This window comes from Dipodomys spectabilis, unplaced genomic scaffold (assembly GCF_019054845.1).
Source record: "Dipodomys spectabilis isolate Male_0828 unplaced genomic scaffold, ASM1905484v1 ptg000098l, whole genome shotgun sequence".
In the NCBI taxonomy this organism is placed as follows: Eukaryota; Metazoa; Chordata; class Mammalia; order Rodentia; family Heteromyidae; genus Dipodomys; species Dipodomys spectabilis.
In genome coordinates, this window is record NW_024870775.1 from 21,022,236 (window position 1) to 21,050,200 (window position 27,965).

Sequence of the window (27,965 nt, forward strand, 5' to 3'; positions counted from 1 at the left end):
AGGATCCCTTTAAGGTTTTGCCAGTTTACCAAGTCTGTATCACCCCCTCCCTTTTGCCCTACTCCCAAAGTAACTTTGAACTTTTAAAAGACCTTCATTTAGGGAATGGTGATTAACCCAAGGTTCTGAACCTGAGAGGGACAAAAATATATATATATTTGCCCAAGATGAAAGAAGTGTGATACATGCCATGGAGAAATGGAAATCTACACAGGAATCTAGAATCTCAGAAGGACACCCCAGCAACACATAACCAGGAAGGGAAGCTTTTCCCAGAGTCAAGACTGGCTACTGAATCTGCCTGGCTTACTGGTCTGTCTTTATTAACCACAGCCAGGCTGGGACTGCTTCCTGACTTCACTAGGGTGCAGGTTAGTATTATTCCCCCACACCATTGTTCTTTCAGAAAGGGACAGGAAAAGCCTAAGCATCTCTACAGTACCGAAGGACAGAAGTAAGGAGGGTTATGAAAAACAAAAATGACAGTTCTTTGGGATCAAGCAGAAAAGCACCATTTTACTGTTTGCTAGCAAGGGATCAGCTTCAATCAATTAATGATTTAATTGCCTATACTAATTAAGATAATGAACACCAGCAAGCCTATAACCAATTAGCTTTATCCAAACTTTCTACTTTGAGGATAAAACATTAAGAATTATTTTTTCATTTTTTTCTTCTGAGTTGCCATTAAAAAAAAGTATATGGGTATTTCACAGAACAAATTTCAAAGGATTTGATCCCACTCCACCTTAAGCAAAGCTACCATGATATTTAAATGGTTCTTTGTCAACAGTAGGTTGGAAAAAGCTGCATGGCAGGAGATATTTCAATTTGTATCAGAATTGCAGATTTCAAACCAAATTATTTCTGTCTTTAAAGATAGGAAAGTGTCCACTTGGTTACCTGGCTTCTGTGATGGTAAGTTACTTCAAAGAAAGTATGTAAGAATATAAAGCCTCTAAAATTTTACTAGACAGTAGCAATATGTTGTAATCACATTGCTCTTGGAGCAAAGCATTTCCTAAATTACTTAGCAATGTTTGTGTAAGAAAAGTAGAAAAACTGGAGTTGTGGTTCAAGTGGTAGAGCACTAGCCTTGTGTAAAAAGGCTCAGGAGCTGGGGAGAAATCCAATTAGTGTAATTCTTTAGAAAGGTTAAATCAAAGTTCCACAAAATAAATACGTGAACGAGGTGAGACAGGCTTAAAAAAATCAATGTTTATCCTACAAAAGTAAGAAAAGTAATTAAAGAGGTAAAGAAGGTTGGGTGAGAATATTGAAAGGGGTATCATTGGTTAAGATGCATTGCATTCATAAACTGCTTGCTAAATGGCATCTCCTTTGTACAAGTAAAGATAATAAAAGTCAAATAAAGGAAGTGTCATTGTGACTCTAGTGGTACAGTGCTAGCCTTGAGCTGAAGAGCTGCCCAGGCCCAGAGTTCAAGCCCCACGACCCACAAAAAAATTAAAAAAAGTAAAATAAAATAAAGAAGTAGAGACAAGGGAGTGGGAAGTGGGGCTAAAGAGGTGTGATCCATCTTCCCTATCTGCTTTTGAATTCAGTGTCTGAGGTCTCATTCCTTAACTGTATTAGGTATTCCTCCTAAATATTAAAAGAGAACCCACAAAAAGAAGATTCTATAATCCCTTTCATAAGCACTCCTCAAAGACCTAACCCCCTGAACACTAACTAGGCTCTACCTCCTAAAATAATCCAGCCTCCTCAAAACAGCACCACTGTCTAGCAACCAAATCTTTAAGACATAAATCTTTGGGAAACCCTTCAGATCCAAACAAGAGCCCACTCTTAGTAGAAAACTGAGTCATAATGCAGTGCCTTGTAAAGTGCCAGTAGTATTGAATTCTATTCACAAAGGAACATCACACATAACGGGAATGTAAACTTTTTCAACCACTCTGGAAAGCAGTGTGAAGGATTCCTCAAAAGATTAAACAAAGAGCTTCCCTATCACTCAGCAATCCCACTCTTGGGTACTTACCCAAACAATCACAAACAAGGTCATACTAAAGCTATCAGTACAACTATGTTTCATTGCAGTATGATTTACCATAGCTAAGATATGGAATCAATGCAAATGCCTCTCAGTAGATGAATGGATCAAGAAAATGTAATATATATATATATATATATATATATATATATTATATAACATATATATATATATATAAAATGAAATTCTATGTTTTTATCAGAAGGAACTGTATTGCCCATTTGTATGGAATGGAAAGACTTGGAAAAATTTATATGAAGTGAAGCAAGCCAGATCCAAAGAAACATAGGCTGCAATGGTTTCTCTCATTTGTGATAATTAGAATATGTTAGGATATTCTTAGCAGAGGATCACAATAGCTCAATAGCAATATGCATATGACCATATAAAATGATGGCTATTGAAATGAACTCTAAGAAATGGAAACAAGAGGTTTCTTGAGTGTACTCTTTGTGGTTATTTCTTTTTTCTTTGTTTTTAACCTCCCTTTGGTTTATTCCTTATTGTTGAGGTTTTTTTATTTCTTTTTTCTTTTCTTTTCTTTTAATTTTAACTTTATTGTCAAGATGATGTACACAGGAGTTACAGTAAAGTAGTAAGTACATTTCTTGTCAAACTCTGTACCTTTCCTTTTGTAAGTAAGTTTATCTGATTTGGGGAAGTGAAGAAGAATCACAGAAATGGGGGGACAAATGGTGAACCAGTACAACAGTAATACTCACTAGACACTGTGTTGGAAATAAAGAAATGTGCTCATTACCTAATTTATGTAACTGTAATCCCTCTGTACATCACCTTTACAATGAAAGAAAAGAAAAGGAGAGGCCATCTCAGCATCAAGCAAGAGATTCTGTATCTGAAAGCCTTCTGAAACACATCTGAATGAAAAGAGGATAACAGACCATAGAAAACAGATGCCTTGTATGAAATACACATCTGTCCTTTAAATGGTCTATCTGTTTACTGACAGCCTGTGTCATCTAGCATTACCTCCTACTTGTTAGAGTGGTTATTATTAAAAGGATAACAGAAAACAAATGCTGACAAATATGTGAATAAAACAAACTGATTTTTGTCCCCTATTGATGGAAATGTAACTTAGGATAGCCATCAAGCAAACTATGAATTTTGCTCAAAAAACTAAAGTTAGAAATAACATATAACCTAGCAGCTCGACTATGATATGTCCAAAGGAAGAGAATCAGAATGTTGAGGAAGTATCATCTTCCTAGGTTCATTTCAGCATCATTGATTATGGTCATTACATGTAATCCACCTAGTTGCCATGCATAAAGACAATGTAGTAATATGCACAATGGAACAGCTTTCAGCCATAAATGAATGAAATCCTTTCTTTGTGTAACAGAGATGTACCTGAAGAACATGAACCATACATTGAATACTATATGAATTGAATACTATATGAATTGAAGCCTATATGAGTAGAATATAAAAGAGTTTATCTCAAAGGAGAAGAGTAGAATGATGGCTGGTTCCTGGAGACTAGGATAGAGGGAAGAAGGTTTAGGGAGTTGTAGAAAAAAAAATGCAAAATTTCAGCTCAAGAGGAATAAACCCCAGAGTTTGATTGAAAAAGCATATGATTATTGTTACTAATATATTGTATATTGAAAAATGCTGACAGAAGTAAAATTCTTACAATAAAAGTAATTGTAAACAGGGTGCCAGTGGCTCACACCTGTAATCATAGCTACTCAGGAGGCTGAGATCTGAGAATCTCAATTCAAAGCCAGCCCTGACATGAAAGCCTTTGAGATTCCTTTCTCCAATAAATCACCAAAAATAAAAAGCTGAAAGTATAGCTGGAAGTGGCTTAAGTGGCAGAGCATTAGTCTTGAGCAATAAATCTCAGGGAGAGTACCCAGACCCTGCGTTCAATCTCTAGGACTAACACACACATTGCTCAGGAAAAAAATTACAAAGAACAATGCCCATGTTAATTAGCCTGATTTAACCATTCTACAATGTATCTATTTCAAAATACTATGTTGTATACAGAAAATATATGCGATATATAATTTTATCTTGTCAGTATAGAAATAAAAAAATAATTATAAAATGAAGTCCCAGGTTCTCTAAAGCAAAAATGTGTCTATGGTACAAAACAGAGGATTCAAAGAGGAAAAAGAAAGATGAGTCATAAAATTAGTTCAGCATGTTAAGAAAACACTGGGTAGGTAGCTTTACATTCAGCAAACAAAAGTAAATGATGGTAATACTGTGTGATTCAAAAATTTAACAGGTAAACAGTGAAGTCAGACTACCTGTACATAAATCCCTGTTTTACCAATGATGATGAATGAGCAAGAAATAACTAAGGACACATTACTAAAGCCCTCTGTAATTTATACTTGCTTTAACCCGGGATAACTAAGATTTCTAAAAAACAAAAAAAAAACAAAACAGCAGTGTGTTGTTGCTTAAATGAGCACATGGCATGTGAGGCACAACATGGGCATATACCAAGCCCTTGATGAGGGATTGCTCTTTAGATCACTAATAGCAGAAAGGTGTTTTGTTTTGTTTTTTCTCAAGCAACTGTGAATAATACATGCTTCTGGGAATAAGTGGTAGTCTTATGGAGGAGAGCAGAACTGAAAATCTTAGCTTTTTACATTGTCCCCAAGGCAAATATGAATAGGTTGCTGTTAATTAGCAAACATCTTCATCAACTGATTAAAACCAAGTTTAGGGTTATGACAAAGAAAACCCAAAATCTTGGTACGTATTTTGAGGATTAAAACATACACCTCCCAAATAATATTTCTGGTAGGTTTAAACTTTCTGTACTCCTTATGTTTTCATGCAGTTAATACTTAGTGTGAAGATATCTTACTTCAGCATTAAATATCTAAAATACCCATTCATTAGGCATTAGGTGTCATCTCAATATTTAACTCGTAACAGATTAGTTAAATATCACTATAAGATATTGTAAGGCCTCACTACTACTAAAATATATAAGATAATATATTTCATCAGCAATGTAAGCTAATTGTCTCAGTAATTAACAAAACTCATTTGAGTCTAGTAACAGCTTATTCAAACATATAATTATACTATATAACTAACAAGTACTGCTTTTAATCAAATATATAATTATTAAAGTAGTCTTGAGGGATATAATTGGCATATTATGAATATTACTATCATGACTACTTAAATCTCCATAAATGCACCTTTTAAAAGGGTTTGGTTTAATTAGCATACAGTAACTCTTCTTCAAATGAAATTACATCCTTAAGAGAAGCAACTAATTTGCAGCATAATCTTATATCGCCTAAATATAATTACTCAACCTTGCCATGTACAAATGATTAAAAAAATTAGCAAGCTTATTTACCAAAAATACAAAGACCCCATGTCTCCTAACTATAGTTCTACTGATTACACATCAGGACAACCTGAGAACTTTTATAAAACCATTAGCCAGACTCCCCTACATACATTCTCACACAACTGGTAGGGAGTGGTGGTCCCTAGCATCTCTGTTTATGTGTTCTTGAAAGTGCCTAATAGATCATTCTATTTTTCTCAGTCCATATGAGTGAATTGCAGGTTTATTCCTAATTGCTGGGAGGAAAAAAATGAAATGGAAGAATATATATGCTTATGTGTATGTATATAGTGTATATAAGTTTCAATGTAGTGTTATTCAAGCAACAGTCTTCAGACTCATGCTACATTGTAGATGAATCTTAAATGCAATCTGTCAAGTGAAAGAAGCAGACCCCAAAGCATGCTTATGTTGAGGTAGCCTGACTGAGTTTCTGGGGCCTAGGAACTGCTACCTATGTAATGGTGTCTACATAACTCCATGAAGATAACCAAAAACCAAAGAATGGTACACCACAAAGAATGGATTTATCGAGCTGAGAAGGTGGCTCACCTAGAGTGCTTGTCTTGCATGCATGAGGCCCTGGGTTCGATTCCTTTGCACCACATAAGTAGAAAAAGCCAGAAGTGGTGCTGTGGCTCAAGTGGCAGAGTGCTAGCCTTGCGCTGAAGAGCTCAGGGACAGCACCCAAGCCCAGAGTTCAGGCCCCATGACTGACAAAAAAAAAAGAATGTATTTATCATATATGAATATTTAAAAGTTACCTATGCAGTGAGGGAGAGGTAGACAGGATACAGACAGAAACAAATGAATCTGTCTTACAAATGTATCACATAGGAATTGTTGGGAAAAAGCTGTCTTTAAGTTATTTAGAAAGGAGAACTTTGACTAGATATAAAAGGGCTTAAAATAACATACAGGAGGAGGATTTTCAGGTTCTGAATGGTAGGCAGGTGGCAGTACAAAAAATGATTTGTCATTTCTCTAACACACGTTCTCATTTTATTCTTTATTATTTGTGTGGCTATTTAATAATGCATGCCATTTTACTTTAAAATCTGAATGGTTTAAATAAAACCTTTTACCTTTTTTTTTTTTATTTGCCGATTCCTAGGGCTTGAATTTGGACCTAGGTGCTGTCCCTAAGCCTCTTTGTGCTTAAGGCTAGCACTCTAGCCACAGAATCATTTCTGGCTTTTTCTGAGTAGTTTATTGAAGATAAGAGTAGCATGGACTTTCCTGCCCAAGCTGGATTTGAACCATGATCCTCAGATCTCAGCCTCCTGAATAACTAGGATTATAGGACTGAGCTACTGACACTCGCACTTTGACATTTTTATTCATTGTATTGTTTAGGTTTTTTGGACAGAAACTGTACCAAGAGGGAATGAAAAGACTTCCTGAAGTGTGAAAAGAAAGAAGACAAATTGCTTTATGAGTCCTAAACAATGCTCATCACCAAAAAAAAAAAAAAAAAAAAAAGACAAAACAAAAAAAACAGTAAGTGAACTGAAACTACAGCAGTTTGAGGGGTATCCCTAGTAAGATCTACCCTGCCAGATATTTTCAGGTTAGGAAGATGTAACTAAACCGAAACAGTATTGATTCTGTAGTTTGTCAAAAATCTCAAAATAAATGCGTTCTTAGAAACACAGCGGTATAGTTTGCATTTCTAGAATAAAACCTTAGAGGAATTTGAACGGCTTAAAATTAAAACTTAAAGCAAACACAAAAGAAAAGCAATTCTTCCTTGCATAACTAATTGTCCACTGTCAAATCTCCAGGTTAAAGCAAACATGCAATTTGAGCTTCATAATTTGGTTTGGTTTGTTGTTAAACTGAATCCCTGTTTTATCCATCTGAAATCTCTACCCACTGACACATTGGCCTACTCAGGGAATTAAAAACTCTGACCACTGGTCACTGTTGGGAACACAGTGTCTCAATAATGGGTTTTATATCTGTTTATCATATGAAAATCCTAGAAGCCCCTGTAGGGGAAACTTACTATTTACCTTAAATTACCAGATTAAGCAAATACTGGAAGAACAAGTAAATGGACCACTCACTAAAGAATATAGCTACAATATGTTCTTTCTCGTGAAATTTGCTTTGAGTACATGGAAATCTGTCTCTTAGAGTAAGTCATTTGTGTCTTAATTGTCATTAGGAACAATGATACACTTCCCAAATATATCATATAACCCAAATATAATTATCTTCACTACCTCCTTTAGTAACTGCCTGTTTCTTATTGCTATATTTGTCATAAACTAATTTTTCTACCTATATGCTCTTAAATCCACTCATCACCAATCAATCCTTTAAATATTCTTTAGGCTCTCGTCAGACCTCCTAGAAGCCTGACCTCTCTGATAGTTTCTCTCCAAAAGGAGAGAGCCTTCTTCTGCACTGCATTCCTCTCCTAACCATGGCTCCAATCATTCTCCAATCATTCCTATAATTTGGTAGTCTACTATTCGAATGTCTTTGAACAATGTCCTTCCTACCTGGAATATGCCTATCCTTTGGCTAACTTTCCAACCACTACAAATCCTTCCTTGTCACCTTCTCAGTGAAGCCTACCCTAAACCATCCAATTTCAAATCACACACACACACACACACACACACACACACATGTACAAACACAGAATCAGGATTACCCTATTCTGGGCATGATCTCCCTTATCATGTAACTCATCTGAATGCATAATGTACGTCATTATTTAAAATGAAGTAAGGAGGTCAGGTCTGGCCAGCACCATACTGGACACATGGTGGATTATAGGTCTGGCATCTTGTCTTCATGCTGGGAAAAGTAACCCCCCACCCATTACCTGCCTCCCAGGTAATGGGTGTGCCCTGACCCCTGGAGTCAGGGGCAGGCACTTGGCCAATAGGTTACTGAATCTGTCAGTCCAGTGCCTGGCACTGGTAATTTCCTGAGGTTCAGCCCTCGGTCCCAACCTATTTAGGCTCAGACCAGCCTAGCCACCAGAACTCCATGCCTCACATGTCTCCATGATCATGTCCTGTGTCCTGTCTCCTGGCTCGTCTCCAGTCATCATGGAGTCCCAATTCAGCTTTCCATTGGAGCTAAACTGGCTTGTTGGTATTGTTCTTGTTATTTCTTTCCTCTTTAGCATGTTTCCTAGCTGTATTACATGTATTTGCGTTCTGCAGGCCTTTGTAACAACCGGCGGCCTGCAGCCTGTTAACTGTATAATAAAGACTCCAATATTCTATATTTTAAAATGTGGCTTCTGGGATGATTTATCTTACAACGATAACTTCATTGTATACTGTATTTATTGTCTCATCTCATGGTTTCAAACTCATTAGAATGTGGCATTCACACATGTGATTTTTTTTTCTTTTTGTTCTGTTCTTAGTAAGTCTTCATATAACTTATATCATATATATATATATATACATACAGTTATCACATAAATGACATATATCTTGATATATATTAAAAAGCTGAGGATGGAGGGAAAAATCACTAAAATGAATTAATTATGTAAGAACTATGCACAACAAAATACTTGTACTTCTAGAAAAAAATATTACTTCATGCAATCAAAAATGTTGAGAACCCAGACCCAGAGTTCAAGACCTACCACCAAAAAAAAAAAAAAAAAATTGAAAAGTTAAACTTATTTAAGACCCTGAACTCAGGTATTTTTATTTGAAAACTAATGCTTTTTTATACCATACCATATTTTTGAGTGTAATTATAACACACACATATATAGCAATATCTATTATGCATGTGTGCATATATATTGATATTTATATTGACATACACACGCATAAACATACACATACACACAATAAACCCTCAGGGCATCTCAGTGTAACAGAGAGAAATAGAAATTGATATTTCCAATGAAAGTCATTCCAATGGTCAAGCAACAGTCAGGCTTCATAAAGTGTGTTTCATACTGAGAAATGCAAAATATACTCTACAGAAAATTCCATGAAAATGGATTGAACCAGAAGTCATAGCACCAAATCTTCACTCTCAGCCAGTCTGAAAGTCATCTTCACAGATACGTTGTATTAGCCAGATATTAATGTATGAGTAAATTTGTCTCCACCCAGCTGCTCACTTGAGCTGTGTGTGCCCTTCTGAGCCTTTGAAATGCTAATTAACTGGCTCAACAACTGTTCAACTACTCTTTAGCCTTAAGTGTTAGAAGGCTTCACATTGGGCAGCCAGAGCAGCCGGTGAAAGAAACCCGGCTCCTGCAGGTAGGGAACTCCATGGGAACAGATCCTATCAGAAAGAAGGACAGGAAGCCTGAGCCCCAGCCTTGATTGATCAGAGGCCACCTGAGGTCTTTAAACCTCAAATTATTAGAATACACACGGCAAACTAAAGGGTTTCAGTGAATAATTCATCTCCCCAAATTCACACTCACCTCAAGTATCTGTATAGTTTCTATTAAGTAGTCTGAATTCCTCCTGCTGTGTATGTTAATGTGAGAAGGCAAGTAATGGAATCCATTCACTTGCCCAAACATATTTAGCCCAGATGTTGGCTTCTGGTGTTTTGTTACAATTATCTGCTAGTGTTGATTACTGAAAACACTGGAAATGAAGGAAATTGGTAGATTTTATTCATTTCAATTCCACAAATCTTCAGAGTTCCTATGTAGAGAATGGAAATGTGTGGTCCTAGATATTCATCCAAAAGATTTACTTCCTTCAGTCTCAGTGTTATTCTTACTTAATAACTGAGATTGTTTCACAAATAAATACAGACTTTAAACTTGTCTGGATAAATCAGTAGATCTAGGACTGCAAAAGCAAAAGCAGGATGCTTCTGTTCATCCATGAGACTCAGCACAGAATTTTCAAAGACTTGAAACTGCTTGCTTTAAATCCAAATTGTATTTGCCTGGTAGGCATTTCAATTTGCTGTGTGCTGCAACTGTGTGTGTGTGTGTGTGTGTGTGTGTGTGTGTGTGTGTGTGTGTGTGTGTGTGTGTGTGTGTGTGTGTACACTGGGGCTAGTACTCAGAGCCTGAGTACTATCTTTTAGCTTTTTTAACTCAAGGTTGCATTTTATTATTTGAGGCACAACTCTACTTCTGACTTTTCTGGTGGTGAATTAGAGACAAGAGTCTCCCAGATTTTCCTGCCCAGATGGCATTGAACCTCGATCCTCAGATCTCAGCATCCTGAGTAGCTTGGATTACAGGCATTAACCACCAAATGTAGCTCAAGTTTGGATACATTTTAATACCTAGGTTGGGGAAAGAGGTGGAATCTAAGATAAATGAATAAACTTTAACAAGGGAAGTGAGAATTTTAAACAATACATATAGAGGCACTTATGACAGTAACAGTAACTTGTAGCCCTAGGAATGTCTATCAAGTGTACCTGGGTGGATGCAGGAGTGGAAGAGAAATTCAAACAGCAGTTTGCTCTCCATTAGCTACTTCTCATCCTGTCTGGCTTTGCTGTCTACAATTTATCTAGTACTTACAAAGTTCAGCACATCATTCATTCCTGCAGATTCCTCCTATACCAGATCTGTATATACTCTGTCTTTATTTTGCAACCACAATCCCAGTTCTGGTTTGCATGACTTTTATCCTATTTGATCTTACATCCATCTCCAAAGGTATCTCCCACACTCTGTTGTAAGGTAAATCATCCCAGAAGCCACATTTTAAAATATAGAATATTGGAATCTTTATTATATAGATAACAGGCTGTAGCCTGCCAATTGTTACAAAGGACTGCAGCATGCAAATACACATAACACAGCAAAGAAACATGCTAAAGAGGAAAAAAATAACAAACACCAACACCAACAAGCCAATTCAGCTCCAATGAGAGCCGAATTGGGCCTCCATGATGACTGGAGACAGCCAGAAGACAGGACACAGGACACGATCACGGAGACACACGTGGCATGGAGGCCTGATGGCTAGATTAGTCACAGGCTCAGTCCCAGGCACTAGACTGACAGATTCAGTAACCCATCAGCCATGTGCCTGCTCCTGCCTCCTGGGGTCCAGGCACACCCATTACCTGGGAGGCAGATGGTGGGGAGGGGGGGTGACACTGAGTGTCACTGGGAACAGGTCTCTGGACAAATTTAGGAAAATGTTAACAGGAGTGAAAGAGACAACAACATTAGCAAAGGGGCTTCAAACTTGCTTCGGAGATCATTGACTCAAACTGATGACACACTGTCAGCACTTGGGGGCCAAACACAGATATCAGACACCACACAGACCAATTGAATCAAAATATGTGAAGAGAAAGACCAAGCAAAACATTTAAACTGGGGTCCAATTTGCAGTTTCAGTTGGCCACTGACAGTCGTGTGCATCAACGACAGTTGAGTTGAAGTAAGGAGGCCAGGTGTGGCCCGCGCCATATTGGCCAGAGATCTGTTTCCGGTGACACTCAGTGCATATGGCTACTACTGCACTTAAGTCCTCATGTAATAATTTTCTCTTTATTGCCTCCTTTGGAATCTGAGACAACTGATTTAGCAGCCCCCTCTTCCGTCCACTTTCAATGCCTGGGACATGGTGTGAACAAAACAAAACATGGAGGGAGACAATGGAAAGCCATCTTCTTGAAATGGTAAGACTGGAAAGGCAAAGCTTCGAAAGAGGAATGACATTAGAGAACTTTGGCAAAGTTGAAAAAACAGAAAGCAATCTGTGGGCTTAAAAAAAAAATGCTGTTGATTGTATGATGTGAAATCTTCTCTTACACTACAAAGAAGAGTGGAATGGCCTAAGAAAACAGACCAAAGGAAAGTAAGCCAATTTATCCCCTGCCAATGGTAGTGTCAGGTTTCTTCGTTAAACTGAAAACTCTCAAGAGAAAATAGATCCCAGAAAACAAGTAATTGTTTTATTACAATTATTATAATGCTCCTCCTGTTTCTCTCACAGCAAATCAGAGCAACTAAAATGAAAAAGAAAAGACTTATGTGTTTTGCAATTGCTAAATGATCTTTTTATATCCTTTTGCTGATGTAGTTTTGATCATTTCACAAACAGTAGTTCTCTACTGGGGTTTGTCTACTCATTGCAAATGATTCACTCCCACCATGAGCTTTTAGTCTTTCCTTTGAGATTTTTTTTTTACTCCAGTTACATAGACTTAAGCATTAGTCATTTTCCTTCCTATCCAGCCAAGATTTTTGTTTAATCTAATTAGCCCTCCTCCTTCTCACAATTCCAAAAGACCTCAATCCTTAGGAGACTATAGTTATGTCCTTCATCCATCTGTACAAACTTGTCTCCTACCAGCTACCAGGACAAAATAACAGTAGTCAGTTCTTTAAATTTCCACATCTGAGTCAAGGATTCCAATTGCAATACATGAAAAACCAACTCCTCACCACCCCAGGTCCCGTAATCACTTTGCAATTTATAGACATGATGCAGTCCAAGTGTTATTTCAGAGCATCTGCTCAAGATCAATGGTGCTTTCTCCTTAAGAGTTTCATTGTGCTTTTGATTTATAAGCACTGAAATGCTAAGCAAACATCTATATCAGAAATACCCAGGATGTGATCAAATTCACCATGAAGTTTTCGGCTTTGGCTTGCCTTTATGAAGACAATATCAGGCTTCGATACCCATGATTACCAAGTGTTCCTTTACAAAGCCCCACAACATTCTGGACAAATGGAGCACTTTCCAGAATTCCCTACCCCCAACATTCAAGACGCTTACAGTTCCAAATGCCAGGCACACAATGCAAAAGAAACATCCCACCACTGATAAATTATTCATTTTTCAAGAATTTGCAATTTGAAGTGGCACTAACAGCCCAATACCCAAAGGACCCTGAAATACATAAAACACAGTAACATTCAAAGCTTTTTTTTTTTTTTGCGAGATTCTAAAGGTGAAGCACTGTTAAACATCATTATTTATCAAGAGATATGATCCTTGAACTTAGTTCCTCTAATCAGTTCCTGATAAAGTTCCTAACAAAGCAGCCAGCTAAAGAAGATTACTCAAGTTCTCTCTTCCTGGAACTAATCTCACCAGGTTCAAGGAGGTCCTCTGCTGCATCCCCGAACTCCCAGTTCCAGGCATGGAAAGGGTTTGTAGTAAATGAAGGTGAGAAGCAGAGGCTGATAAACTTTGACCTCTGGACAAAATCTGACCCACTGCATCTGTTTTCAAATAGCATTTTACTGGAATCTAGCCACACATAATACTTACTATGTAGCTGCTATATTTTTCCCTCTCTGTCTCTGTCTCTGTCTGTCTCTGTCTGTCTGTCTGTCTGTCTGTCTCTCTCTCTCTCTCTCTCTCTCTCTTTCTCCTCTTTCTCTGGCTCACTACAAGGGCAGAGTTAAATGTTAAATATCCATAGAGAGACCCTATGACACACAAAGCTTAAAATATTTAGCATCTCATCCTTTTCAAAACCATTTGTGGCCCTCTAGTCAAAGGGCGTAAAAATATGAAAAGCTTTCAGAACGATAGCCCTAAGCAAAGCTTTAACTCATGTCCACTGATGTGTTGACTTACTCCCCCAAAAAGGGTCTGTGTTTAGTAGTATCTAGAACATCAATTGTGCTTTAGTTTCCGGGGGAGAAAGAAGGTTAAAAAACAAAAATCAAACCTATGATGGCATCTCAAGCTTGAAGGGATATAATTCCATGGTAGCAGATTACCACATATTCCAATTGTTTATAACTGAGGCCAGAATGAGCATATACCATTTTATTATTGACCAGATAGGGAACCAACAGTTTCATGTGATGGAGAATATGAGTGCATGTATTTTGTTTTATTTTTTATTTTTTTTTTGTTTGTTTGTTTTTATTTTTGGAATTTTTATTGTGATTTATTTTTTATTTTTATTTATTTTTATTTTTTTTTATTGTAAAGATACTATACAGAGGGTTACAGTTATATGAGTGAGGTAATGAGTACACTTCCTCTTGAACATTGTTACCCCCTCCATTGTTTTCCCCCTACCATCCCCTCCCTCCCTCCCTTCCCTGAGGTTCTTTTTTTTTTTTTTTTTTGATTGTGATTAAGTGATTACCTAATTTCAAAGTCACAAGTTCATTCTAACTTCCCTGGAGCAAATTGTGTACCACAGTCTGTAATATATAACAGTGTTCACATGTTATATACCATATTTGTGATCAGCAGCATGGGGATATTTAGTAGTGGTTCAACCAGATGAGCAGGAGTTCTTTGTTTCTTAAGTCCTGTTAGTTTTGTCGTATCACCTAACATTTTGGATTTAGCATCAACTTATCAGGGAGACCATGTACCATTTGTCTCTTCGTTCTTGGCTTACCTCGCTCAACATGATTCCTTCTAGCTCCATCCATTTCCCTGCAAATGCCATTATTTTGTCATTTCTAATGGCTGCATAATATTCCATTGTGTATAGATACCACAATTTTTGGATCCATTCATCTGTGGTGGGGCATCTAGGTTATTTCCATATCCTAGCTATTGCGAACAGTGCTGCAATAAACATGGAGGTGCACGTGTCCTTGTATATTAGTTCCTGTTGTTCAGGGTAGATGCCTAGAAGTGGTATGACTGGGTCGTAAGGGAGATCAATCTTTAGCTTTCTAAGGACCCTCCAGACTGCTTTCCAAAGTGGTTGTATAAGTGTACATTCCCACCAGCAGTGTAATAGAGTTCCTCTTTCTCCACATCCCCTCCAGCATTTGTCGTTGGCTGATTTGTGGATGTGGGACATTCTGACTGGGGTGAGGTGGTATCTCAGGGTTGTCTTTATTTGCATTTCCTTCACCACCAGGGATGATGAACATTTCCTCATGTGTTTCTTTGCCATTTTTATTTCTTCATTTGAGAAGTCCCTCTTTAGTTCCCTTGCCCATTTAGTAATTGGTTTGTTAGGTTTGGGAGGGATTAGTTTCTTGAGTTCCCTGTATATACAGGATGTTAACCCCTTGTCTGATATATTGCTGGTAAATATTTTTTCCCAATTAGTTGGTCTTTCTAGATTAGTTGCGATAGATTTAGCTGTGCAGAAGCTTTTTATTTTAAGGTAGTCCCATTTGTCGAGTCTCTCTCCAACTTGTTGTGACCCTGGGACTCTGTTTGTTTGTTTTTGCTGGTCCTGGTATTTGAATTTTGGGCCTGGGCGCTGTCCCTGAGCTTTGGTGCTCAAGGCTAGCAACTCTACCACTCAAGCCACAGTTCCACTTTTGTAATTAATTAGAGACAAGAATTTCACAGACTTTCCTGCCTGAGCTAGCTTCAAACTGTGATCCTCAGATCTCAGCCTCCTAAATCGCTAGGATTACAGGAGTGAGCCAGGCTCTGATTGCATCTTAATGACCAAACTGTAAAATAATTTGGCCATGGTTTGGATTGACAGAGATGAAAAGATGGCATCTTAATTATGATGAAATCTTAAAAGCCTATCTTACCGTTGGCAAATCAGAGAATCAAATCAGAGGAAAACTTGAAATTTTCCAAACTGATAGTATATGTTTTTTCTTTTTATTTACTTGAGATTGGACAGAACCCAACTAAACATCATTCAATGATTCTCCAGTCTTTGTGCATTGCCTAATTTGTGTAGAAGCTCTAATAATTCCTTCATGACTACTCCATAAACTTTCCTCATGACTGTCAAATGGCCCTTACCATGATAATGGTCCTAGGTTATTTTGGGGCTTGATACCTGGGTAGGATCGCTTTGCCCCTTTGTCAATGGTTCTGGCTGAATTCTGCTCTTCTTAGCAATACTGTCTCTTCTCTGCACAACAGAGCTGAGTTCTATGGGCCTATCCATTTGCTTCCCAGCTTTTTATTGTAAGTAGGTTGTCTGCTCTGCTCCTTGGTTTCTTTGAAAATCAAAATGAATTCAAGGATAAACAAACTTGTCTATTGCCTACTCTTATTCATCAATGAATGAGGTTATACCCTATACTGTGTTTATAAGGCTGGTCAAGGTGTCATTCCAGCTATGCTATGCAGAAGGCATAGGAGGACAAAGGTCAGAAGCTACTCCAAGCAAAAGACATGAGGTCATGTCTGAAAATTAATTAAAGCAAAAGGGACTGGAGACATGGGACAAGGATTAGAATACCCACCCAGCAAGTGAAAATTCCCCATTATTGCCAAAGAACAAAAGTTCAATGTGCTTAAACAATTATTCAAGGTGAATGTATTATCAGGACCATTGAAACAGGATAAAACTGATTTCATTGTGAAGATAAAAGCATCTAATAACATAATTACATGAATATACCATAAAATACATAATTTGTGCAACAACGGCTAATGCTCATGTGTACAACAAAGCCCTAAGGACTTAGTTAACTTAAAATTATGAGGTTGTTTTATTGTTTTATTTTTTGTTTTGTTTTGTGTGTGCATACTGTTTGCACTTATTTCTTTTCTCTTTTGTTTTTTTCCTTCTGATTTATTCCCTGTGGTCACTGTTTTTGATTTCTGCACCCTTTGTCTTGTATATACATTTACCTGATTTGGGGAAGGGAAAGAGAATCACAGAAATGGTGGCACAAAGGATGAACCAACACAACAGCAATACTCACTAGACACTATGTTGGAAATGAACTTTACAAGTCAGGGGGCAGAAGGGGAGGTGGGGAAGGAAAGCAAGAGAAAATGGGGTAACACTGTTTGAAAAGAAATGTACTCATTGTAACCCCTCTGTACATCTCCTTTACAATGAAAAATAGAAATAAGTAACTAAATGAAAGTAAATTGCACTAGTTAACTAATATTCATGACAATCTTGTACTTATGACCCAAACCTCAAAACAACAAAACTGAGATGAGAAGAGGTAGGCAATCTGCCTTGGATTTTACACAGAGTACAAAAGAGCTGTGGTGTATCTTATTTAAAGAACCTGGGAACCTAGGACAGGTCTCCATTATTTTTATGAAAGTTCTCCCTTTTTTTCTTATGTATAAAAGATAGGATAGTATCTATCTCTCTGAACCACTGCCCAACACTCTGTTCTAAACTTCTTTGGTCAACAGGAGGGATTTTTGCCTCCAGGAAATTTGCTTCTAGGCATTTGGTTGTCACCTGGAAGGTAAAGTGCTTTGGGTGAGAAACCAGAAGAGCTGTTGCCAATGACAATAATTTGGACAGCCTGGCACAACAAAGAATTCATCAATAATCACAAGCCTGAGAAACCCTGCCCTAGGACTGCTGGAAGCCGAGAGCTTTCTCCAGGAGCTCAGCATCTAATTTAGAATGTAGAAATCTATACTATGATAGTGTTTGGTTTGTTTTATTTTCCTGGCTGCTTCTCTTAGGTGTATTCTGCTCAATTCTTTGTTCTGACAAGTATTTCAATAGGTTAAAATGCTAGAAAGTTTAATTTCTGCAGACATCAGGTACACTATGTATATGGAATAAAAATCCTGTGTATCAGCTGCTCACAGTAGCCCAGATTCAGGCTTTCTGCTAAACTCACAGGAGCCTTTAAGAGCCATAAACACCTGCAAAGGGTCAGAAGAACTGAAACAAAACAAAACAAAACAAAAAAACTGCAGTAAGTAAGCAGAGGAGCCAGAATTGAAGCCAAATTTCCTCACCAACTGTATGTACTCTGTTGGAGAAAATACTTTTTCTCTTTTTAATGCCAGTCTCAGGGCTTAAACTCTTGTTGTTGTTGTTGTTGTTGTTTTTCTCTCACTTAAGGCCAGACTTCTACTACTTGAGGCACACCTCCACCTCTGGATATTTTTGTTGGTTAGCTGGAGATAGGAATCTGCAGATTTGTCAAATGAAGATTTTCTGCTCTAAGTCTCCTACATAGTTAGGATTGTCACTGGTACATGGTATATAACATGTTTTAATAATTATTTTATGTATTACTCTCTATTCCAATTGGGCTAAAATTAAATCCAAATATGTTAAACCACATAAGTAATGAATCATCCCCTCCCCCGCACCGGCCCTAGACAAAAGAGGACACTTGTGATTGAAAATTTTTCATCTACATAGGGACTCAAACCTACAAATCACATAGGAATCGTATTGGTATAATTTTCACTAAATGGAAACATATAGAGAAAAGACTCATTAAAGTTGTTTTCTTCTCTGAAATTCTATGTTGATTCCCACCCTCCAATTACAGCTCTACTTTACAAATGTTCTTCTTCTTTTTAGTACTCAACAGCAATGGTTATTGATGAAGGGAAATATAGACTTAATTACATGTTTCCAATGGAAAACTATGATCTGCTTTTTAAAGAACAAAACTGGCCAGAGACAAAGAGCTAAAAGCAGACATTCTGCTTTTGTTAAATAAAGGCTTTTGTTCCAAGTCTATATTGGCTAGTACAAAGGAAATTTCAGCTAAGCTGTTTAGACAATGAGTTTATAACCTGATCAAATAGTTGTCCCAAACTTTCAACACATTGTTGTAAAAATAATACTTATTTTGTTCCATACAGGATAACAGTACCCATTTCAAGTTTGACAAATAGATATTCCAAGATATATCTGTTTCTTTATATAGGTTCTAATATCTGGTACAGTAGTCCAAAGTCCTGGAAGACCTTGTGGGCCAGGAGATCAAACCCCTCCCTGTCTTCTTCCTGACTCTCTTCTCTGCCTCTACTCACCTGTAATAACACGGGCTCCACGTTGCTCTTTAGACTCGTAGGCTCCTTCTTGCCCGAGGGCTTTTGCCATTCACTTTTTCATAACTGGGCCCTTCCCATTATTCTGCTGAACTGTTGTATCTCACTCAAAACATTTTTCTTTTTTTTTGGGGGGGGGGGTGGGGGGGTCCAGTCGTGGGGCCTGAACTCTGTGCTTGGGTGCTGTCCCTCAGCTCTTCAGCTCAAGGCGAGAGCTCTACCACGTGAGCCACAACGCCACTTCCAGTTTTCTAGTGATTTATTGGAGATAAGAGTCTCATGGACTTTCCTGCCTGGGCTGGCTTTGAACCACGATCCTCAGATCTCAGCCTCCTGAGTAGCTAGGATTACAGGCATGAGCCACCCGCGCCTGGCAGGGTTATCACTTTTAAATTAAATGTTGTGAGTGAAGTTCACATGTGAAAGATAAATATGACCATTATGAGGGCTTAGTATCAACTTGATTTAAAGTATGAAAGACCTTTGTAGTGATAAATAGTAGCATTTTGTTTTTATTCTCATTTATTCACCTTAAACATTTATTTTACAAGAATAAAAGTATCTAAGAAAGAGAGAAAAGCTACAGGACTGTATGCAAAAGGTTTACTCTATTTTCTATACTTTTAGCTCAAAAGTAATGTACTAAGTGTTCTTTTATTAAATGGAAGTTTTTAGGGCCAGGAATCTTCTCGCTTTTTCTCATCACTGTATTACCTTTAGTAATCTCAATGGCTAGCACAAGAAGTATGTCTAATAAGCATTTATAAAAGGAGTTCTGAAATACATGATGTCATTAGGAATCATTAGAAACATAAATGTAGGTAACAATACATATTTACATTTTAAAAGGTTCTGTTCAAGTCACAAAGTTAATGGGATAATAAATGCCAACAGAAATCTAAATATAAGTGCTTCAAATTTGAAAATGATGCAAACTAATGAGCAAAGACCATAATAGCAAATAACAGTGAAAATTTAATCCTATTATTCAAAATGGTTTACAAGGGATTCTTTATTTAATCTTCATGATAAGCACATCAAGGATAAGTTATTTTTAATCTTTATTTTAAAGATGAGAGAGCGACAGAGATTGGAAACTTGTCTGAAGTTAGTTAACATAAAGCAAAAGCAAGATCTGAACACACACCTCACATTTCATGATTTATATTCTCCTATGTAACTGCAGGGAGATAAAGTCTGAGAATATCACTTGAGAGAGTCTTAAAATCTAAGCTGTTCGTTCTGAAGATGGGAAACAAAATTGTTCAGAACGTTTACATCTTTGTCACTTTTAACAAAACATTTCATGCAGCAATCAAACAAACATAGACACACATACACATACATGCACACATGTGCAAATGGAGACATGCATATGCACAATGGAACAGCTAAATCTAGACTAAGCCAAGAAGAAGAAAAAGAAAAAAAAAACAAAATTATAGATCATAGAACTTCTACTCAGTCTGTGAAACATTTCTTTGCAAGTCTGGATGCTGTCTTGGAGTTTCTGAATTCACTGAAATACTCATATGGATAGGATGAGAAGTGGTTTTTAAACAAATCAAGATTATTATAAATGAATTAGGCAAATATAGCTCCATTCTGAAATCTTAGGGCCCCCTCACAATTAGTGATCAGAAGTGACAATATAGTCAAACTTCTGGTTTTTCTTCCTTTAAAAAATTTTTTTTAGCAAATCCTGCTACACTTGATAAAACACATTGATGTGTCCACATGTGCAGGTTTTGTGACATAATCTTAACCTTGCTAGGTAGCTTCAGCTCTGCAGGGAGTAATTAATTCAGAAAGGCATAGAAACTCTACAATAGAGCTAACGGATCAGCAAAATAGCTGGAATATTTTCCTTGCTGCCAACAGCTGGATGTTGCTAATTTAGCTACTTCAAAATGAAGGGAGGAAGGAGAGAAAAGCTATGTTTTTATTTCACCACACTGTTTTTGATTCAGAGAAAAGGGGGATCAAGTAAGATTTTAATAAACATGGTAAATACACAGGCTCTCCTTGCTCTCCTAAATAAACACTTCTTACCCTTAACTGACCTGATGAAATAAAAAACGTTAATTTTAGGTTGTACATCCTCTAACCAAATAACTGGAGTAAATATTATGTTTTGCTTTCTTATATAGCTTGAGATAGGATGCATACTGTAAACAGTTTAACCACTTAAAGTGTTTAATGAAACAAGATTAATAGGGTTACAATTATTTTTATTACAGAAATGGCGCTGTAGCTCAAGTGGTAGAGCTGAAGAGCTGAGGGACAGCACTCAAGCCCAGAGTTCAAGCCCCACAACCGACAAAAAACAAAAACAACAACAACGATTATTTTTATTACTCCAATCCAACACAACATTTTTCATTATCTCAATCAATTTGTCCTTTAAAAGATGGCTTAATGGTGAGAGTAAGAGAGGAAACATTCATAAATGTAAGTATTATGCCCACCTTTGGTCCTCAGCTCCACCCAGACCTGTAATGGTGGCTCATTACAAGGGAGGATGAATAATGGGACTGGGACAAAAAGGCAAAAGGGTGTCTCTAGGGTCTTTGGGGGAAGTGGGTTGGGGAGAGCATAATGGACTGGTTGGGAGTACCAGTCAGAGGTTACCATAAATACAAATAGCAGGTAACAAAGGCAAGACTGTTAACTTTCTGTCCAGTTAGAAGGTCAACAGGTATGGACATTAGGTGGCAAGCACCTATTTCTCTTGATCTCCTAGCTCTGATTAACTTTGAAAGGGTAAGCGTAAAGTAACTCCATTTAGGATGTCCTCTCCTCTACTCCTCTCCATGGTTTTCCATTGTCAGGACTGACTTTGTCCTGGGGGAGGGGGGGGGATCTCAGCATCCATTGCTGGGATAGGTTGTCGAGGTTGGCATGTACCGGGTTTGGACTCAAGGCCTGGGCAATGTCCCTGAGCACTTCTGCTCAAGGCTAGTGCTCTACCACTTAAGAGTCACAATGCCACTTTTAGTCTTCAGTTGGATACTCAGAGGTTTACTAGAAGAGCCATATTTCCCCGAGAGGGAGCACATAGCACCTGTCCCTGTCTCAGTAGCTGCCCCCTGGGGGCAGGAAGTGAGGTAGGGGGAGCTCAGATGGGTCTGGGTGGAGAGAGGGAGAGGCCAGCTGTATGGTGGGAACTCCAGGGCTGAGAGGAGCTCAGGTCTGGGTGGAGCTGAGGACCAAAGGTGGGCATTATGCTTACAATAACCTAAAAGGAAAAAGTATTCATTGAGACATGAAAGTCTGTGGTGTTAACTTTATTTGCTTACTAGAGGAGTGTAAATTTTATTAACACAAGAAAGGCATCCTCTCCATTCCTAACTTCATTTAGGAAGCTTTCCCACTAGTCTCTAAAAATGCAAAAAAGGAGTAATTTGCTCTATCCTTCAACCATACCATTTGTTCTTTCTGAAGAAAAAAATAAAGTGTATTGACTTGTCCTATTTTGTAAAATATCTTGTCCTATCAATTACCACTCACTCTGTGGCACACAGGTTCACCTCCATGCTCAGAATTCTATAGCACCGCCATGTACTACTACTGTTGCTTACAGTCACTAGTACGATCAAAAAAACACAATCAACAGTAGGACAGGCAGAGGGAACACATTCTATTATTCACTCTATTCAAAGCCAAGCCAATTTTAAATTGCCAATTGTAAGTAATGAGCTTCTTCCCCCTCCAAAACAATGGACTGAAGCAGATATATTTAACAATTCTCCTCCTGATTTCCAGTATAATTCCTGGGGGAAAAGTTTTTACAAGAATTTTATGTGAATAGGACTTTAAAGTGAGTCAAGTGGGAAGCTTTAATACACAGTAGGAAAACCTGGCTTATTGGCCACTCATACTTTGATCTTCTCTAAGTGACATGAAAGCATTGTAGCACAGTACCGAAGGCAAGTGGCTAATACGTGGAATGCTTTTGAATAATGATACATATGACGGTCACATTTATTAAACCCCTACCCTCTGTTGCCTACTTCAATTAATTTAATTCTCACAAAATCAAAGTATAGTAGACATACTATCTCCTCCTGTCATTTCCTTAAATCTCCATTATCCACAATTCTAAATATCAGAAAAACTAAGACAAAAGAGCTCGGTTTACCAAAATAAAAGCCAGAGTTCTAAACCAGACTAGTTTGAGAGGTCACATGCAGCCCAGTCAAGAAAAACTTCAAGCAGATTGGCAAACTCACAGCATAAACACCAGTCTATTCACTGATGGCAAAGAGATAAGGGGGTTCCATGGGATACTGGAATTCCAAAGACAGGGGGACCTTTTAGTCCTCATATAGGAAAGAAGTATTAAAAGAGGGAGGCTCTTTTACCAAAAGGAAAATGAAGGAGCATTTGCTGGTAGGAAAATGCAGGAGAAAGGAAGGAACAAGCCAGACTTGATCATAGAAGTCTAGAATTGTTTATTGCCAGTGAGGGACACAGACCTTCCCACAAGTATTAACGTTGTATAAAGAGGTGAGCTCAGGAATGGGATTTTATGATGTCTAGCAGGGGAACAGAGGTTAATGAGAAAGCCACAAGGTCAAGAGACATGGGAGGGGGGCGCTTTTCAGTTAGGCCCACAGTGGCCAGGCTTAGGAAGATGGCTCTGCCTATGTCACGCAGTGTGCCCATATCGCTGGTGGACATATCTTGCCTGAGGTCTGTATGCACCTGGTTAAACAGGGTAGGAGTCAATCCTTCATACCCCATCTTTGGATACATAGGAAGAATAGGCTAAGAGGGGAGAGGCAACTCCTTCGTGTAGGTTCTTTAGATACATAAAAAGATTGGGCTGAGAAGGGAACAACATGGAGTTATGAGAACAAAGCAGGGGAGGAAAAGTGTGAGAAGACATGAGGGAGAGGGTAATAATGTTTGACAAGAAATATACCCACTACCTTACAGGTGTAACTGTAACCCCTCTGTACATCACCTTGACAATAAAATTAAATTAAAAAAAAGAAAGAGAACAAAGCAGATTCCCATCATTTGCCATCAAAAAATCTTTTAGAAAATTGACAAAACAGAGAAAATGGAGGAATGAAGCCATTGGGGGACATAAACGTTTATGTATCTAACACATCTGGTAAAGACTGAAGTCTACTTATAGGAGCAAACAATTCATGTCAGGTCTAATGTGTTAATAACAAGTTGAACACTATTTCAGTAGAGTAAAACTGGTCTAAAAAAGAAGATGCTAGCAGAAGGTTCTCAGATTGCAGCTTAAAAACAAGAAATGAAAAAGAAAGGGTAAACTAACACAGCAGTGATCCTCATTTGACACAATGTTGAAAATGAACTATATAACTTGTAAGGGATGGGAGTCGGGAGGGGAAAAACTGGGAGAAAACAAGGGAAGAGGTGTCAGTCACTGTTCAAAAAGAAATGTACTCATTACCTGAACTGTGTAACTGTAACCCTGTTTACATCATCTTTACAACAGAAAAATTAATTAGCTGAAAGAACACCAGTAAAGAGCAAATTAAAGGTATGTATGAAACCAAACTATCAGAACCCATTATAAAACTCTGCCAGAAAGAAAAAAGATTCATCACAGCATTACACTAACAAAATTGAAATTCATATTTAATTGTATTCACACTATTGTTAAATTGATTTAAACTACAGGCAATCTCTGCCCAAGCAAAGGTGTTTCAGTGGAAGTCACACATGATCCTTTCTTTAGGCCACAGCTCTACCATACAAACATTCCTTCCAAAGTAACAAACAAAATCCTCTAGAGTATTAAAGACAGGAATGAAAACACATACCATACACACACACACACACACACACACACACACACACACACACACACACACACACACACTTTTAGCCTTTTAAAAAATAATAGTAGGGATTGGTAGGACATTTTAAAGTCACAATGGCAAAGACTATAATTTTCTACTAAAGGATATGATCACAATTTTTCAACCTAGGTTTGATCTAAGGCTAGTGAAAAGCTTTCATACTTAATGCAAACACCACAGTTAACACTTTTCTATGGCCTCTACAGAGCAGATTATAATCCTGACTCCTAGGGTACTGGGAATTAGTTATTTCAAAAAAGGAGAGAGGTAGATATTTTAAATTATCATGATAAACTAGAGTGGTTTATTTCTATTTCTTACCCACAAGTAATCTTTTACAAAAGAGGAAAAGATTGTTTTTAATTATTTCAGAATTTTCTAATGGCACTGGCAAGTTACTATTAAATTTTGAACTACACCTCTTAATTCCTTGGATCAATATGGAATGCAGAGCCAGGAACAAATGGCTCATACCTGTAATCCTAGCAATTTAAGTGGCTGAGATCCGAGGATGGAGATTCAAAGCCAGCCCAAGCAGAAAAAGTCCTTGAGAGTCTTCTCTCAAATTAGCCAACAAAAAGCCAGATGTGGAGCTGTGGCTCAAGTGTACAGTTTCAGCCTTGAGCGAAAAAGCCAAAAAAGAGCATGAAGCCCTGAGTTCAAAGTCCAATACCAGGACACACACACACACACACACACACACACACACACACACACACACACACACACACACACACACACACACAAATGCAGTGAAGGTAAAAGAGAAACCAAGCATGAATGGATGTTTAATGAAGTCCAAACAAAGAATATCTGATTGAATAATAAAAGGCTAAAATAATTGCCTTAATATAACAAAAATGATTATTTTTCTTTTGTACTACTTACATCATATGGACTCAATTTTATCACTTGGAGTTTAAAGATTCTTAAATGTCTAAAATTATATCTACAATTCTATCATTGTTTTCTTGTACCACAAATACATTCTCGTAGATTGATAATGTATATTCCTTCTTCTAAATTGCACTTAAAAAAAACATGATCACATTTTCCTCTTTGCCAGGAACTTTCAGGATACACATGTTCTTTTCAATAGGGCCAAATGAACAGCATTTAAAGATAGAGTATTACCTTGCTCATGTAATTGTAACCCCTCTGTATGGTATTTTCACAATAAAAAAACTTATTAATTAAAAAAGATATAGTATACCAAAACCAGAAGAGACAGAATAAAATTGGAAGCCTGAGCCTATCTTCAAGTAGTGGGAAGAGTGAGAAGTAATAAAAAAAATAATAAATGATTAAAAGCTGATATCACAAAGCTGGAAGAAGTAGCTCAGGTTCATTACAGTATATACTCAGAAGTCAGAGGCTGGCTTCAGAAGGACTACAGTCAAGGGAAGCTTAGCAAAAATGTCCAAGAGACATCATCTCAACCAATAAAATCCTTGGGCAAAGTAGCATGTGCCTTTCCTTAGGTATGCATAATTGGAGGATCATGATACAGGTCGGCACAGGGAAGAACACTGATATCCAAAGAATACATAGCCTGGTAAATATCTTCATGTAACTATATTTAACTAAAAATTACTGAACAATAGTCTGTAATTTCTTTTGTTCGACTACCTTGTAAGACAAATAATGAAGGACAATGAAAGGGAGAAGGAGAAGAGGAGGACCAAGAAGAATAGGTAAGTGTTATGTGCACCATATATTGCTTTACAAAACACAATCTTAAGAAAACTTGTTCCCAAACTCTTAACTTCTCTCTACACTTTCCACTGAAGAGTTAAGCCAAGCCATAGCTTCTCAAAAGAAGAACATTCTTTCTTAATGGAAAGATAACTACAGGTCTATAATAATTGAATTTTCAGGAACTATCTAGCTGTGATCTAACATTATAGGGGGAGTCTTAATTGGTTTTCACCAAAAATTAATGAGAGTGAAACAAGTTATTTTGGTGCATTAAGTCCAAACAAAATAAATAAATAAACCCATATGGCCCATTTCTTTCTAATAAGCTAAATCTAGATTTCAACTTTAAAATACATTTTGACATAAATGACTTTAAAATAACGAGCGTCTTACATCTGGATATTTTCCCACTTAATTATTTCCTGGCATTGTACTAGAAATTCCTTGGCTTCACCTTAAACCAATACTCTCAAGTGCTAATTAGGAGACTATGTACGCTCTTAACCAGAGAACACGGTGCTTAAAACATGAATGTTCCATATGTATCCGATTAATAATAACATCATGATTTCCCTCTATAAAAGGTCCCTTTAGAACACACAGCCCTTATTTAAATGAAGCAATTGGTGACTATTCAGGGAATTCTTGTCAAAATGTAATTAATAAGACGGGGCTGAGATGACACAGGACCCTTGTCTTCAAAATATTCTTAACATGGATCAAATTTAACCTCACAGGGATAGTCAGTGGAGGAAAAAAAATAATTAATGAGTACAGATGTTATACATTTTAATCTTACCAGGAGACTTCTTCCAAAAAGGATGGCCAACTCACATATATTAACCCACTACCAAGAAAACCACCCCATGTCAGGGAACACAAGCCAGACACATGCTTTTTATTTTGGCAGCCCTATCTCTTCCCCTCCACCACAGGACAGATGGAAGAAGAAACACATTATGAACAAGGTAGACCTAAGGATTGCCTAACTGAAAAGGAGATAAGATCTTCTCATTACTTTGGCAAGCTAATTGACCACACCTTCAGTTTCACACATTGTGTCCAGTCATCCAAACTTGGGTGTCTGTCTTCCAAAGAATGCTCCTTATGCTTCAGACCCTCGACCAAGGCACAAAGTTGTCAGTTCTGCTTGATTTGTTTGAATATTGTGCCCGAGGACAGCTGTCGGAAACAGTACATAACAGCTGCTGTGACAGCTACAAGGGGCTTGCAAGTTTAATTGAGCTCGATGTGACATTGTGCATTTTTCTAAACATAGGAAAATCCATACAACTCCAAAAAAATTTCTAATGGGTCTAAACGAGGTTTATTTATTGGCACCTCCAACTGGTTAGCCTCAGTTTGAGATATATCACTGGTCTCATAATATCTTTACCACTAAGCTGGTAAGAGGTGTAAAAAAA

General features: G+C 37.5%; 1 protein-coding gene across 11 annotated transcripts in view; it reads right to left on the reverse strand.

Moving 5' to 3' along the window:
• The window catches only part of Ptprd (protein tyrosine phosphatase receptor type D), a 514,161-nt gene that overhangs the window by 373,233 nt on the left and 112,963 nt on the right, over nt 1-27,965 (reverse strand). The gene's annotated exons all lie outside the window — the stretch shown is intronic.